The sequence below is a fragment of the Cynoglossus semilaevis genome, chromosome 15, assembly GCF_000523025.1.
Source record: "Cynoglossus semilaevis isolate Cse_v1.0 chromosome 15, Cse_v1.0, whole genome shotgun sequence".
NCBI lineage: Eukaryota > Metazoa > Chordata > Actinopteri > Pleuronectiformes > Cynoglossidae > Cynoglossus > Cynoglossus semilaevis.
In genome coordinates, this window is record NC_024321.1 from 12,540,558 (window position 1) to 12,558,480 (window position 17,923).

At 39.3% G+C, this 17,923-nt stretch overlaps 1 long non-coding RNA gene across 1 annotated transcript; it reads right to left on the minus strand.

The window, feature by feature from the left end:
• Positions 1 to 7,847: 7,847 nt before the first annotated feature.
• On the minus strand, positions 7,848 to 12,622 carry LOC112488183 (uncharacterized). Its single transcript, XR_003052016.1, has 3 exons — positions 12,226 to 12,622; positions 11,311 to 11,439; positions 7,848 to 8,357 (listed from the first exon to the last, which is right to left on the minus strand). It is a non-coding gene; the product is annotated as an uncharacterized LOC112488183 (long non-coding RNA).
• Positions 12,623 to 17,923: the final 5,301 nt, after the last annotated feature.

The window sequence follows — 17,923 nt, forward strand, 5'->3', positions numbered from 1 at the left end:
AACGCTTTGAATAGATCAGTTTTATGAGCAGAGCAGGAGAAAACAATTTCAGTTTTGCAAATTAGGCAGAAAAAGAAAAAAAAGTAAAGTAGAAAACTCCCAGCTGCCATTGTTCCACCTTTAGCTTGTCACAGTCTCATCACGGCTCATTGTGTAGTAGACAAAAAAAAAAAAAAAAAACAAGGTGGAGGAGCATTGATCAGTAAATCAGATTCCTGTACTGCACACTGCAAACACACACCCATTGTTTGTTAGAACAATGTGGCAGTGAATGATGAGCTGTGTACTGATAGCAGCAGCAGCAGCAGCTGATAAACAACAGTCTGCATAACAATAGCCTCGCAGTCATAGCAGATTCAGAGATGAAAAAACAAGCATGTTGGAAAGTTTTCGAGTTTCTTCATTTAACAGTCAGTGTGTAACATCATAATTAACTAAATACTCCGAGGCCAAATCCCATTCTCAAGCTCAACAGACATGGCCGTATTATTTTTCGTTCTTAATTAAGTGGCTAAGGCTTCTTACAAGTGTAAAAAATTTAATCCCTTTGCCTAAATCCTGTATAATTTAATGTGAGAGAAATCAAATAAATAAATAAGCGGCTCTGGCTCGTCTGTAAGAGGGTTGGATACGGGTGATTAGATGAGTGCAGCGTGAAGAAGAAGCCCATTAGAATTGTGTGGCCCCGAATCCCCTTCCCAGCCCTGCGCCGGTGCAGAAACCGCTGCCTTTTTCCCAGTGAGTGCAGCAGCGGCAGCGAAGACCAGCGGCCTCCAGCCATTGATTGGTTTTTATCCTGTTAAGAAGACAGGAGGCAGATAAGCGCTGAAGTAATGAACTACGATTATCAGTCATGATGAGCTTTATTATAGAGAGAAAAGTGTCATCACGTTGGGGACAAGAGGAGAAAAATCAAGTGACTGCACTTCCACACTGGATGTGGGCTGTGGTCCACTTTTGCTGTCTTAAACACATGCCCATTTTTACTTTTCTAGTTTGAAAATGACCAAAAAACACCACTTTAACTATGAAGCTGTAATAAGGGTTTGTAACCAGACAAGCACACGTGTTAACAGAGCAGGCCCTAATGCTATTAGCAGGCTGTGCTAATAGCAGTCCATCAAGCTTAAGTGTGGCAGAAGTTCACATTATCTGTGTGGATACTGTATATACACAAGGTGTTTCAAAGTAAAGATTTGTTTTAAATTTTTTTAAGAGCAAATAAGAGAGATAAAACACTATAACAATAATCAACTGCAAACTTATGCTAATGATTATAATTCTTAAACACCTTCTTGATCTCCAGAATTGTAAATATATTTAGGACATGTTGTGTCCTGAAATGTTAAATAGGGACCAATATGCCTGAAGGAACAGTTTTTACATTAAGAAACAAGAGAATATGTAGGTAATGTAGGAACAGGAAGCGGACCTGTGAAAAACAATGGAGAATAAGAAGATGGATTAACATAAGCCTGCTCCATCCAGGTTATGTTCACCGACAGTTAACACAGACAGAAAAATTAACATAGTAACATTGTTGCGTAGTCTCCAATTATAAGTTGGCCTTATTTAGACTAATGTAAACTGACAAACAGAGAGACATTGGCAGAAACACATACCTATAGCTGAGCATCCAAACAGTACATGTAGTCAGTGGACACTAAAGAATAATGACTACCAACACATCTGAACTGTTTGAAAGCCTCAACTAAAGTTGGCCATATTTTCCACCAACGCCCCCCCCCCACACGCGCCCCCCCGCTGACACAGACATGTTTGCGCATCCTCTTTACTGATGCCGCCTGCAGCTAAACATGAAGAAGTCAGTATAACAGCGAAGAGATGCACAGTGTTAACTGTTGTTATCTGATTCCCTCGGGAGACAGAAGGCAGCAAATGATTTAATCACAAAAAACTTGAAAAGAATTCCCTAAGTTGATCTCCATCTGAAAGACTGAGAGCAGCCTCAGAAGCACTTTTGATCAGTGGGTTAAGAGTTTGATCAGACGTCCGTGTCATGTGTGATGAGCGAAGGGGGAAAAGAGAATAACAGAATATTTCTGATCCAAATAAAGGTGAGTAATAAATGAAGACAACGTCTCTTCACAGAGAATAGAATAGAAGAAGGGCATCAAATCAAAACGTCTCTCCATCTCTGAGCTTCAACTGGTTTCGGTTTAATCTGTGGTTGTTGAAGGTGTTTGCCTGAGACGTGAATAAATGAATAAAGACATGTTTTTCTTTGAGGTAGAAAACACACATCTTTGACTAGACATCGGGGGCACGGGCAGAATAGGCAGATTTAATTGGTACATGTGACGGCTTTTTTTTTTTTTTTCATTTTTCCATTTTTTACCCCTGCTCTAGATTGGCAGCAGAGTAGAAATGGTTTGACGTGATGATTGGTTGATATGAAGCCTGCAGCAGTGTGAGAGCCAGGTCCATTACCCCTCCTCCCCCTTTCATTCACCTCTCAGCTCGGAGACAAACTGCCTCTGCTGCTGCTGCTTCTGCTGTCAGGTGAACATAAAAACCTCCACTGCATCAATCCAGCTCCTGCACGCCTTCACCTGGTTCATGGTTTATAAAGCTCATAATGGTCTGACAGGAATTCGGCCTCGCACATGTTTGGTCAACAGCCTGTGCACAGCTCTGGGTCACAATCTACTGCGTCTACAAGACATTTGACTGAACTGACACAATGGCGCTAGAGCTGCCACTGATAAATTGATGATGTATTGATCACCTTCTTGCCTCATCGGTCAGACAATTGATAAACAAAATGTAGGCAGTTCTAAATGCATGCATAATTTTTGTTTTTTATGTATTAAGAATTAGTACTAAAAATGACAAATTACTTAATTTGAAAATATATTAAAATCTTTATTAGCTCATTATTATTTTTATATATACAACTTTACTTTACACTGCCTTTAATCTCATAATTATATTCACTACGTTATAAAATGTGTGTAATAAAGTTATAAAAACACAGATGAACTGAACTGTTCCTTCTCCTGTTTCTCCATCTTTGACATTAATGTTTAATTTTCATCTTTTCTGACAGTTGACAGTTGACACATTACCACAAAGAATGCATGGGGAACTACAAAGGATCAATGGTTAAAATGTGATCAAACCCGACATCAAAGGAATCCCCGTTGTAAGCGGCCAATGCAGCGTTCTGTCAGGCCACTGTTTTTATGTCTATCTTTAAGGTGGCTTACTTTTTATTCCCAAGTTTGTGTGGGGATATTTGTCTGTGTGTCTTGGTCTACTGTATGTTTACGGTTGGGTAATGAAGGGTTAAAAATGGTACCAAAAGTTGCGATTTTGTTTTTCGTTCAAAAGACAGTCTGACAATGATTGATGTGCTGGTGTTTTTATGCTCCAATCGTTCTAACCTTCCCCGATAAACTTGAAATTAAACTTCCACACTTCAGTTATGCAAACAGCAAAAATAAACTTTAAAGAAGGCAGTAGCTCTTTGTTTTTGCAGAGAAAATGAAGAAAACAGCAGCTATTTTCCCCCATGTGTTTCAGCACTGACATGAGTGAAAATGATCAGTTGTCAGAAAACTGATTCAGCAGTGAAAAAAACAAACAAGCTTTTCAACTCGCACATGCAAAAAAAAAAAAAAAAACCCAAAAAATAATAAATACAAATAAAAAACCTGAGAAGCGCAGGTGTGTGTTTTATTTTCTGATTTTTTTCCTCCTTCTGCTTGATTCGTTTTCATCTGCTGCTGATCCAGACTCAAGGTGATAAACATGGAAATAAAGACCTGCTTTTGTGTGTTTTCATTCCCTCCTTTTTAAGAGGCTCGGTACAGGTTCCTTTCTGCGAAAACACTCACGCAGCTGAAAACCAAGGGCACGCTACACAATAACCCTGTGGCTGAAAGAGCGTCAGAACCATAGCACTAATGGCTAGAAAGCTTTTATCACCCACAACTCGAATTTTTAATCAACCTCTCAGGGGAGGAGTTTGAAATAAAAAAAGAAAAAGGTGCTTCATGTAGCACGCTGAAGTCTTTCAAGGTTTTTCTCATTTCAAACTGTCGCCTCTATCATCAAACTGTAAATAAATATATTAAAAAGTGTAATTAAAAGCGGCAGAAGCGGCAGCAGGAGCAGAAGACGAAACGTTCGTCTCTGATGTTTTCAAAAGACAAAAACCTGAAGGACGTGTAGGCAGGAAATGCGCACACAAATACATGAAATGAGTTTTCAATCGCATGGTTTTATACCTGCAGAATATATATCCTCACATTAGAATACTAAAGACCAGAGTTGTGCTGCAGATGTAGGCTGTTGACCTGTTAGGTCCACGAAAGAAGTCACAATTCATCAGAAGGTGGTTCCACTGGCCACAAAATTAACTCACTGATAAAATGTAAACGACAAATGAAACAAGAATCTTGTTGGTGGAATATCGTCAAAGTTTCACTTGTGAATTCCAAAGCTACTTTTTAAAAACACATTTTAATCTACAACAAATCTTTGAAAGACCCATGCGGCATGTTTTTTCTAGACTTTTTTTCCTTTGGTTATTGTTTTTTAACTCCACATCAGTGCCATCTCAACACAGAGATCCTCGTAGGCATGACCACTATCCGAAATGACCAGCCCGTAAAAGCCGCAGTCACACAGTGCCAGACAGACGGACGGACGGGCAGACAGACAGACAGACAGATGGGGAGTTCATTTCCAGCATCCAGCTGAGCAGCAGCCGCTCTGTCTTCCAGCTCCTCTCACATTATTTTATGGTACTGTGCTCGACGGGGGAGCAGAAAAAGCCTCAGAGCCAAACTCTACCTAATTCTGGATGGATTTCTAGCTCCACTCCAAAAATATTACATTTCCTGTGTGCAGAGATGGAGATCAGTATTCTAACCCAAAGCAAAAATATGATTAATTGCTCCCTGCCTGAGTCCAGGCGTGAGGGTAGTAATAAGCCTGACTGGAGCAGTTTCTCTTTTCAAGCTATTCAGCTCTGCCGCTGTTATACACTCCCCTAATGTATGCACTGCATTAGAAATATCCACATAAAATTGAATCTGGATAGTTACACATGTAAGTACCTAACTCAGTCTGAAGATGAGGCTTAAATAAGACAGGAAGAGAAAAGGAAAATGGACGAGCTGTCGTCGAGCTGCTCTTTGATACGGCGAACAAATAGCAGGAGCGTGAAAGGTCCCATTTTTCTCTCTTGCTCTTTGGCTCCTTTTTTTTATTATTTGCATCATCTTAAATGCCAAAGTCAGGGAATCTTTTCATTACTTTCTGGCTCAGACACACGCCGAAATAAATGCACCTTCTTTTTTTTCCTTCTTTGTAATGTGCGTTAAATATTTCAGAGATTTCCAGAAGAGCGATGGAAGCAGGGTGGAGGAAGAGGAGAAGTGCTGAAACTTTGCCGACCAAGGAATGCTTAGGCGAGGGTAAGAAGCACTGCTGCCTATTTTGTATAGTTTTCCGGAAGGTAGGTCCGAGTGACAGCAGGATTCACTATCAGTTGAAGTAATTTAAGTGGATCTAAAGGTTATTTATAATTTTAACATTGAGGCAAACAAATATTAATAATAATAAAAAAAAAGACAACAAGCAACAACAGCTAACAGCAGAGTACTCTGCGATGGACAGAAATAACTTCGCCTGCTCTTATTTATTTTTATTTTTTTTTATCCCATCCAGTTCTGTTCTTTTGTCATGACTCTCCTTTTGGTAAACACATCAGAACAGGACACATGCCTCTGTAACATTGGTCCACGTGAACCGAGTTCTAGTTCTAGTGAACATCAGTCCTAGTTTTGCTTTGAGACCTGGAACGACACCAACCTCAATCCAGTAGTAGTCAACATTCTCACTCCCTGTGGCCACTTAATATTTGTAAAAAAAAAAAAACAAGCTTAATGCCAAATAAAAATGTATATATTACTATAAACTTGCACGTTGTGTATATTGGCTGTCTTTGATATCTCAAGTTTAGATCATTCCAATTCCATTGACGTTCTGGTACAGACGTTCTACACGATCTACATGTGCAGCCAGAGACATTTTCATGAATGACGGTGATTTCTACACAGCGAGTTGAAACAGGAGCTGAAGTGGTTAAATACATCTGGTACTTACAGTCAGAATGTTCACACTTACTATGATAATACACACACACACACACACACACACACCTCCACCCACTCTCAGCCTTATCTGCTCTCCACCAGGTTATTAGTTACTTTCCCATTGCCATGGCAACAAAGCACTGTTCCTGCTTCAGCTGCGTCCATTATGTTTCAGAGAGAGGGGGAGAGAGATAGACAGAGAGAAAAGAGAGAGAGGGGAATGGAAAGGCGTTGAGAAAAAAAGCAGAAAGTTAAAGGAAAAAAGAGATAGAGAGAGGGAACAGAAAATAGAAGGAGAGGAGGTGAGGGAAAGCGAAAGGAGACTCAGCGGTGCGGGCATGCGAAAGAACGAGGGGGAACAATGTGAAGATGGACAGAGCGAAGACAACAGGGAGACAGTGTGATGTCGCACAACCACTCAGTCACTACAGCGAAAGGTGAAGATAAAAAAAAAAAAAAAAAATCAGCAGCGATTGAACTTTCACTCTGTATGTGTGTGTGTGTGTTTTAAACACAACACCTAAATGTAATTACTTCAGTGGCCTCACCCACATGAAGTGATCGTCAAAACATTATAGAGAGGTAAGAATCCATTTCAATTTTTCACTTTTGTTCTAAATGTATGCACTGGATTTAACATCTCATGAATTACTGTACAAGCAAAATATCTTTTTATATATAATCTATATATTTCACCTCATAATTGTCCTAAAAACACTGACCCAATGTGACAATTTATGCCACCAAATGCAGATTCTTCTTCAAACTATTGGTGCCTGGAAAAAGTCTCATTCTTATTCATTTTTTTCAATGGCAGCCAACATTTCACCAAGAGCCAGCCTCCGTGCCTGCAGGTGATTGTGCGCAGCAGGTGGTGCTCACAGAGCAGTAAGTGCTGACTATGTGTCAGTAGCCTAAACAATCAGGCTTAAAAAAAAAGTCAACTTAACGGACCATGGGGTTTAATGGTGATAGTTTTTCACTTCAGAGTCAGCGACAAGTCAATTAAGGACAAGCTGAGTCAAGATGGAAGTCTGTTTATGTGAAACTGCAAATCTGATGCGTCTGTGTCCTGCAGCAGATTTTCCATTAGATTGGTCAATAATCAATTTTCCTCTGATTAAAGATCCTAACATCCTGGCCACAAATGTGATTCTGCCGTGTGTCCTGGATAAGTGAGGCTGTTATGTGCTTTTACTGTGGTTGGTACACATCAAATGGTGATGATGATGTGTGTAGACCACACACACACGCACACACTGTCAACTGTAGGATTTTTTTTCTTTCATCAGATTACATCCTGTACAGCTCAGTGACACTTCATTTTCTGCTCCACAAGTTTCCACAGAAGTTTTATTAAAACTGGACTAAACTAAGGTCCCAGCTGCAGACATTTAGATGTAATAGCAAAAACCGATTTACTGTTTATGGCATTAGGTAAGAAGTTCTTATGTATATGACATAAACATATAAAATATGATAGAATAATTTTAATGTGTATGCAGTCTAAAGTACTAACAGTTACCTAAGGTGTACTGTTTAATTGCAGTTTACAAATTTAGCACATGCACCATTGTTTATACTCCTACATATAGTCTGTGCCTACATGACTCATCTTTAATAAAACAAATGTGAAGCAAAGCCAGCCACTCATTGATGATTAAATAAAAGTTGTTAAAGCCAGGTTAAGGCAGGTTAAGGCAGGACAGTATTAAAAAGTTACAAGCTGGTTTGAAGCCAAGAACGTCTAATGAAAGCATAACTTTTTGCTTTGAAAGTGAAAGTGTAAATAACTGATTATCGGCCAAGATTATCCAACGGTCTGCCAACTGTCTGAGAAAGACAGGGAGTACCAGCAAGGCATGTAAAGGTATAGAGAGACGACTGGAGGTGTGCAGCCAGAATTACAGATAGGTTCAGTTAGGTAAGCAGATTTCTAAGTGTTCCTTAGGGAGTGGAGAGTAGGCAAAGCCAAACACGAATTTCATTTTGGGGAAAACTAAGTATTTTTTATTAATATTATGTTCCACAAGAATTATTTTGTTAAACAATATTAAAATAAACAGTTTAAAAAGGAATTTAACTAACGTGTGGCAAATTTAATCCTGTGTGTAAGACTTTAACAATCTTTGTGGATACAAAATTCCCAGACAGGACGATGAAATGAAATTTTGGTACTGTTTAAAGATGTTGGGAGTGGCAGAGAAGTACTTGAAGGGAGAGCGGGAACTGTAGGACAAAAAGACAATGGTGAGGTTTGCAATCTGAATGACTGACTACAAGACAAGTGAACACACTTTGATTTTTATCTCTGTCAAATCAAAGAGTCCAAACAATGTATTTATAGTGGTGTAACACAATTGTGTTTTTAAAACACATATAACAAATAAGAGGGTTTAATTTACACTTTCACAGTATTTTCACACATTTTTCTCCTCTTATTAACAGCAACTTTGTTAGCATCTACACCTTTGACACCATAAATTATAAATATCTAAATATCTCCAATTACATATTAGAGAATTTATATCTTTTACAGTGAACTCGGGAAAAAATCCTTCTGTGTTCAGCTGCAAGAGGATAATCAACAGAAAAACATTGAGAAACAATAAGCCTCTGTTTTTGGGACACAAGAGCCCGAGGACAAACAGAATCATCGTTTTTCATAAAAACAAAATTAAAGAACAAGACGGGTGAATTTAAGCAGAGTTATGCTTGATGTCATTTTAAAGCTGAATAATATGCAGCAAAGGAAGCTGGAAGGAGGAAAAAGAGCAAAGAAAATCAACAAAACAAAATATAAAATAAAGCAGAAGCTGTTCTAGACGTTCACGCTCTTTAAACCAGAGAGACTAACTTTTAAATGCGACAATAAGACATATCAACTGTTATAAAGTGAGCACTGTTTTGCATCTTTAAAGACGGGTTTTAATCTGATTCCTGAACTGTACTTTACTTTCTGCTGTTTACAGGGATTGATTGTTTGACTTCAAGATGGACTGATGAGAGGAGCAACACTGCATGTGTGAATAAAGCAGCAGAAATGATGAAAGGATTGTCAAAAACAATAAGAAGTGAGCACAAAATAATCACAGAATTTGCTAAAAACTCCATCTGGGGAGAAACATTTCTTAAATCCACCAACGTCAGTCCAGAAGGCACCTCTAAAAACTGTTTGAATAATCACTGAACCAAATATTACTATAGAAAGTAGTCCCTGTTTTTACATGTACTTTAATAGACAGTAGCATATTAGATTATTTGGAGGCTGGCGTGTGTTCCCTTTCATTTGCAAAAAATTAGGTGTTATTTAAATATTTCGATTCAAGCTCCTGTTTTGACAAGACTAACTGCCAATCACCCAGTGTCCACACATTTGCATTTCCCTACTATTTATTTTAATCTAAGAAAGAATAATTTACTAAATTAATGTGTCATCGTATTAAAGATGGCTTGTATTTAGCCATTGAGACCATTGGAAATTAATTAATATCATAAATCAAAAATAATTACATTTATTAACTCACAATCTTAAATGCAAAGACAGAGAGGGATTGAGTAAATGCCCTGAGAAGCAATGAGAAGGAGGGGCAAAATGAGGTAATAACCTCTTTGGTTATGGCTATAAAATGATGTTTCTTTTTTCTTTTTTTTTTTCATCTCCTGTCTGTTTCAACTTCTATTAAGCAAGTACATCATACTTAGTGCCCAGGTTCTTGGGTCTGTGCAACTTTGAGAGATTTTCATATGAAGCTTTTGTGAAAAGTGGGAGGAAGGGATGTGAAAAGCTGTGGCACTTAGGCCCAATTAGAATATGCATATTTGAATGGATTTAAAGCCGTTAAAATATTCATGATGTGTCCCAGTGCTGCAAAAGGATGAGGAAAAGGATGTGGGGGAGTGGGAGGATGTGTTGGTGGCAGTGTAGGATAGAGCACCCTCTAGGGGGCGCCATGCTCCCATCAAGCAGCGAGAGGAGCAGAGCCACAACTGCTGCCCACACAGTCTGCTGCAGAAGCAAGGAGAGAGGATGAAAGGATGGAGAGAGGAGGAGGAGAGGCAGGTGTGATGGACAGGCAAAGAAAGGGAAGAAGGAGGAGGGAGGGAGGGAGGGAGGGAAAGAATGAATGAAAGAAGAAAGGAAGGAATGAAGGAAGGAAGGAAGGAGCAGGAGCAGCTTCAGCGCCTCCATCAACACAAGCACAAACACACACACACACACACACACACACACACACACACACACACACACACACACACACCACGCTCAAAAGCAGCGAGTGCCCTCTGCTCCCTGTACTGCAACTGGACCAGAGTCTACTGTATGAAGCAGCTTCAGGCCCATTTATACAGTCAAACTGGGCTCCGTTTGATGTAGAAGTCGTCAGATGACGTCACTTCACATCTTCTGTACAGTATCTTACCAGAAGGCTAACAGGCTCATGCTATGGTTTGACAGATTATTTTTGATTGGAACCAATGCTTTCCTAACTGGAAAATATTCATGAACTTCAGATTAGAGAGAAAGACGCAAACGTTTTTGATCCACATATGTTTTAAGATTTAGTCACATTTTTAGGAAAGAACTCAACTAAAATCACGTAAACAAGGCTTTGAAAGGCTAATCGGGAACCACCATCATACAAGCAGGAAACAAAATTGGGGAGAATTTCTAATGAAAAGATGATGGAGTTAGAATGTAGGATGAGATATCACGGTATCAGACATGATGAAGACAGCTTCATGCTCTCACGTACCAACACCTCATATCAAAAAACACTGACGTTTTTGTCCTCCTCTTCCTCAATAGACAGAAATGCATATTACATACAGTCTGTGTTGTACCTGTGTTTTGCCATGCCCAATTAGCATATGTAAGTAGTATGTATAGCGTGGTGTAGCGCAACTGGATACATGACGGAAATAAAAATGAGGCATCAGCTATATGTACCCTCATATATGAGCATAGTATTCATCAAAAGTGGTAATAAACAGAAAAAAAGATAACTAACCAAAGACTGAGAACTGCACAACAGTGACTGTCCAGTGATTCCATATGTTTCTACCTGAGGGTTCTGATGGCATGTAGGCTTCTGAGGGCACTGAGCTCACAGTGGCAAGTGTCTTCAAAAAAACAAACAAACAACCCCCCCCCCCCCAGAAAAACACAAAACATTTGTACCTGTATGTTTTCTGAAAACCTTTCAAGGTCCGCAGTCCCAAGGCTTCCCATTGTCGTCCAAGTCTCTGCCACATTCCGACTGCTAACGACTTTGTCCTTGAATGCTGTCTGCGCTGAAAATGGCAAAAGCTGCAAAGGAAACATTTTAATGCTGTTCAGAGCGCTGTAGCGTTTCAGACATTACTGTACTCATCATATTCAACTGAACGTTTCATGTTGTTCGAGGTCAAACTGAAAATAAGAAATCCTACATCACATTCAGTCCTTAAATGGAATGGAATACTTTTCTTAAATCAAGTTTTTGTATTTTCAAAACATACAGAGAAAAGGAGAACATACTGTATAAGCTGCTGCACATTGACCCATGTGGTACAGTGAGTTTCTGACTAAACTGAAGTTTTAATCAAAATTGTAGTGAAGTTTGCATTAACCGTGCCTTGTCCATGTTCTAGGGAACATCGAATGAAACAGAGTTTTTCATACTACAAAATTCAAGAAGCTAACTTAATAAGATATTATTTATTTCATTGATTCATCATTCACTGTTTAATCACAGCTGGTTCTTCAGCCCTATCCCTATTAGGATCAGTTTAGTGTTAGGTCAACAGAGTCCAGTTAACCTAATCTTTCAAGGACCATGTAAGCCCCAAACAAACCATTCTTTATGAGTGACTCATCTAACTTGTAAACAAACTTAATTGTAATTTAAATGCTGTTTTCAATAATCTACCTTAACAGTTCATAAAACGAAATATGTGTTTGTTCTATATAAAAGAACATTTTACTCCTCTTACTTTTTCACAAACACCCTACAAACCTACTACAGTTTGGGTTTAAATCTTTGAGCCCAGCTGTCATACGGTCTCTTAAGTGATCACACAGACAATAAGGTTGGGAAACATTACATCGTACAACCTGGCATTTAACATCGAGATCGAACTTGCAGAGTGACTGACTTCTACTTAACACTGCTGTCTGCTGGAGTTTAAATAAACTGTCAGCTGCTGATTTATTCCAGGTGCAGCCACTTTACTTGATTGACCAATCACATGGCTCCTGCTGATTTTCAAAGCCCTTAAGCACACCTTCACACACGCCCATTCATGTGCCCAATGACAGGAAACTAAGAAAACAAAAGCTCCCTTTCTTCACTCCTTTTCAGGTATGTGTTTCCAGTGTCAGATTAGATTGGATCTGTTTCTAAAGACTACACGTTGGCACAGCAACACTTGATTGTATTATCAATTTCTGTTTAGAAGGCAAACATATACAGTAGTTCTTTAGTAATTGGCTTAAATACTGTATATTTCACCTGCAGCATCTCATCATGCTGTATTTATTATATTTTAATTCTATTTTATTTAAATGCAATAGGACACATAAAAAAAACACACAGATATTATAATTAAATGACTTGCACAAACACTTATACTCATTGATAATATATTCCTGAGCTGAAAGTGCTAAAGAGCCTCCGAAAAACTGTTAGGGCGGTGACAGAGTCAGCTGCCGACAACAGAGAGGCACTCTGCAGGTGTAACAGAAGCGGACATGTGCGTGGAGCCACAGAGCAGAAACAGGCCAGTTAGAACAAATGGAGACATGTTGTGTTCAAGGATCGTCCGAGACCTTTGCGCTTAAACAGCAGGAGCTGCTGCAGGGCAGAAGAAAGACTGAAACCCTGGGAGTCGACTCTTCTACACAAAAAAGTTTTCTTTAGCTTGTACGTTGGCCTCTACTGTGTGTCCTTTAGTTAGAACCAAATAAGAAAACAAGGTAATGCTCATTAATTTGAACATTTTTTATGTTTATATTTGCTGTACTGATGTACAGTACTGTATACATGTAAATACTTATACTTGACAACTTAGTAATACCTTTAATTTTCTAGTAGAAATCTGCTTCTACGGATTCAGGCTGAGCCTGCAGTGAAGTGGTAAAGTCCTTTTCGTGCTACATTTCTTCTACATTATCAATATTTTTATTGATGAAAAAGTGGAAATTGAGTTTAACATTAAAAACAAAAGTGTCAATAAGACATATGGGGAGACGTGGTGTACATTTTGTGTAGACTGCTAAGAAGTAGCGCAGATTAGCGTTGAGACAGTCAGGGAGACAACAGATAATCAGACAGACAGGCAGGCGGCCATGGCGGCTCCACATGTTAGCTGGAAGAGGCCATTTAATCATGTTTCAGCAGCAGTTGGTGGTGAGCGAGCAGCAGATGCCTCACCATCCGACTGCGATTAATCCTCCCATCGGCCGTCAGCAGACTCCAACGTCACAATGGCCGCAGGCAGCAAGAACACACGGACGAGGTGAAGGTGGGGACTGAAGAGCAGGGACGGTCTCTCAACTGGGGGGCGTCTCCCTCTGTTACCCACACTGCTTGCCGGCCGTCTGCTTTTCTCAGCACCTCCTTTCCACAGACAGCAGGCAAAACAGCACCGTGTGTTTGTGTGTGTGTGTGCGTGTTTAACAAGCTTGAATACTTTGTCCAGAGTCAGCATTAATGTTGGAGAATTCCCTGTAGATGCTGTCTCTCAGTCTCATATTGACACACCTGACCAGTTTTTCACACCTGGAAATATTTTGTCAGCATCATCATCCCTTGTTCTCAGGTTCTAAACTAAATTACTTTGTTGTTGCCATGATGTATTTATTTATTTATTTTTGGTTTGGTTTTTTGTTTCCACAGAATCCTATAATACTACTAAGTAAACTGTATACAGTACAATATCTGTTTTTTTTTTTTTTAAAGTTGTCAGGCCTCATTTTTGGCGGATTATTTTAGAAGCAGCAGTTATTGTGGGAAAGTAGCTGTTCTGTCCTAAATAACTACACCGCTGGTCTTTGCCCTGATAACAAATGTTTCCAAACTTTGATCAATCAGGACAAGAAAATCTTAAAGTGGAAAAAGGGACTTCCTTTTTTCTTGGCCTGTTAATTCTTTTCATCAATGCCAGAGAACAAACCCCCCTTTTGCACAACCTGGGAGGCCAAAGTGGAGCATGCTGGGACATTTTTTAGCGAGTTTAAGGATGCACTAACATATAACCTGTGGGGCAGCAAGTGAATATACCTGGGTGTGTTCATCCATTCAGTGAGATATATTTAGAAGAAAACTAAGACTGATAGAAGAGAGAGAGGGAGAAAGCCTTGAATTTTAAAATCTGGATCGAAGTGCACCAAAGATAAACACACAATACTTGTTAGGATGTCTTTAACAAAAACAAAAAACAAGCCAACAACAATACTTACAACAAGTATAAATAGTTAAGTGCTGTTTTCACGGCGTTGTTGGTATGGACACTGCAGCCCATTTCAGCAAGCTGACCAAACCAAATGCACAGTGACAAAAAAGAAAACAGCTTCTTTGGACATCTTCGGTGCGCAAATATACAGCTCCCTGTCCCGAAAGAGGGCGTTTGAGGGACACTAAATTAAACGCCAAACCTCCTTCCATTGACACCAGTGTAGTCCATTGGTTAGACTACAGCAAAAACTACTGACTTCAATGACAAAAATTAAAATGCACAATCTATGTTCTTGAATATTAGTCATCAAATCGAAATAGGATCCGACAGATGAAAACAGAAGGGTCAAATGTAGCTTTGTGACCTCATTGTTATTTTTGGTGCTGTCGCTTCATCTGTGCTTATTAGTGTATGTGCTGTGACCCTAACACTATGAAAAGTTTGCATTAAAAAAATATTGCATTAAAAAAAATTCCATCCATTTTCTTGTCATGTGATGTGGTTTTGAAGTCACAGAAGTCCACCGCTTCAACTTCATTTTGTAAAGTAAAATGCCCAGTAGTTACAGGCTGAAGTGTAATCTCAGGACAAACCAAGCAGAGAGCTGTTGCTTTTTCTCAACAAAGGTCAAGTGTGGGGTCAATTTTACCAGCAGTGATTGAGGTACTTTTGTTGAAGATGCATTACATGGCATTATGGCGTTAAAGGTAAATGGTTCATTTTAGTGATCACAGAGCAGTTTACATTCAAACACAGCTTCTTTACCTGCAGCCTTTCAAGTTTGACCCCAACTCATCTGGACGGACCAACAGCATATTGGTGTATGGGTTGGAGTAAGCAGTATTTTAGATGGTGGGTTTGTATTTAGCTTTGACCTGTTCGACTTTCATATTCCACACTTGATACAAGCTAACACACAAAAAGCCTTTTAGGTGATGTTGATGATAATAACTGGAAACATAAACCACTTCTACTGGAAGTTGGAAGTTTGTAGACTGTTACTTTTCGGCAGTACCCATTTACGTTTAATGCTAACTAGAATGCTAACTCCTAACATCTGGTTTTTTTTTTTTCGGGACACCAAAATGGCTACAGCCGACTCCAAGGCCACTAATCTGAATACCTTCATAAACAACTATACTGGAATACCTAGATTAGAATCAGACACCTGTTTGTAAAAAATCAGTATTATCACACAGAAGCCAAATGTAGAAGAAAGTGAATTATTTGTCATTATGACACAGCACACTGCACACACAACAAAATGTGACCTCTGTTTTTAACTCATCACCAACGTGAACAGTGGGCAGTTTATAAGCACCCGGGGAGCAGTGTGTGGGGACGGTGCCATGCTCAGAGCACCTCAGTGGTAACTTGGCAGCTGGTGGGCTCGGACCAGGAGCCTTTCGGACCCAAGTCCGCTTCCTTAACCACTGCAAAGTGTTCTAGTACTTGAAAACATCATATAAAATCAGTCTCAAATCCCTGTGCTGAAAAACAGCAGAGGTGACATCTGACAATAAAAAAAGTTGAAAATAATTCTAATATTTATAAATCCAACACAGGGAAATGAAGATTATGAAATCTTAACAGAACTCCAGAGAGATGTGAGTCCTCGACCAATCACTGTAATTGGACACTGACACAAAAATATGCCACAATCAGTTATTGATTGTGAAGGAGTCAGAAGGAGCAGTGAGTTCTGACCTGCCTGTGTTTGAGCTGAACTGGCAGGCTCAGTCGCCTCCTCCTCCTACTGCCGCAGCACATTCAGCAGCTAACCAGGTTACGTCACAATTGGATTATCAATTTCTGGGCTAAGTTGAAATCTACAGATTGCGGGCAGAAGCGGGAGTGACGGGCTAAGCAGCGAGCTGTCAGGTCAGATTGATGGAGCTGCTCATTCACAGCGACGCGAGGCCCATTTATAAAGCTGTAATTGCTGCTGACTCTTTCCTGCTTTCCACCTTAACCCCTGCCACCGTCCTTCTCCTCCTTCTCCTCCTCCTCCGCATCCTCTCACAACCAGCCACCTTCATGACTCGTCTATAAGAGAGAAAGAATATCTGGTGTCTTTATTACTGTATTTGGGATGGTTTTTATTTTATAAATGTAAGTTTTTTTTATGTTATTTTATGTTGACTTTCCACCTACGACTTTATCTTCAGAAATATTTGGATCATGGATGTGTCAGTGTCTGATTAGAAATGCCACAGTTTTTACTTCATGTTCAAATAAATAACGTATATTTTATAAACCATTATGCTGTTTACGGCCGTTGTGATGTATATAGAGTGGAGGTCTAGACTACAGGAAAAATTTGGAAATGTGCAAAAAATGTTTTTTCAGTAACCTAAACTCTAAACTCAAAACAAATATTTGTATGCTGTTAGTTAGCAAGATGTTAATTGTAAGGTAAAACTTATCGTCTTCTGAGCTTTTAAAACTGAAATACTTTTCACAATGAAGTTGAAATTAGCTGTTTCCAAAAGACCATTATTCTACTCATAATATGTAGAACTTTTAATTTGTCCATTTTAAGATAATTTAATACAATCCTTGGCAGCACAGCTCTGTAAAACACTGTTTCAAACCAATAGAACAAACGGGAGAAGAACCACAGCGGCAGAAAGGCTTGAGGAAAATATCTGACCCAAAATGTGTTCATCGCTCTGTAGTTCAGCGGCTGAGAATCAAATCACTCGTCTAATTCAGGGTTTTTCTGTCTCATTCTTCTGTCTCTTCTTTTTCCTGTTCGTTCCACTGTGCCTGTTGAACCAAGCTGCCACTTTTCATCCTCTTTCATTACTCACCCTCCATTATTCCCTAATTTCCCTCCCCTCACTCTATGGGCACCTTTTGCACGAAGCAATCAGCCGACAGTTAATGGCTGGGACTATCCCGCTCCGAGTGTCTGTTTTCTCTGTTCTTTCTTTTCTTTATCTTTTATTTCTGGCAAAATGAGAGGAGACAAAGGCAGAAGCCGCCCTCGCTGCCTCAGCTCTTGCCACGATTGCTCAGAAATGACTTTGTCGAGTGGATGGTTTTCTTTATATCTCTTTTTCATGTATCAGAATCATGGTGTAATGAGCTTGTTTGTTTATATTTCCAGGAAAAGAGTCACAATGGCATTTATTTTGTCCCAGATTGTTGACTGTGGTAAAGACAAAGCAGCAGGTGTTTCCTTCACCTGGTCCACATCCAGACAAAATACAGAAAAGAAATCCATGTTTGAAAATGAAAATTGAATTGATCTGATAAAAACAATTGTGAAGCAGACCAAATAGTCAAGATCAGGTCAGTAATGTCAAAGGTAATGTAGAATTTTAATGTCTTCTGTACAAGGTGAAGAGAAA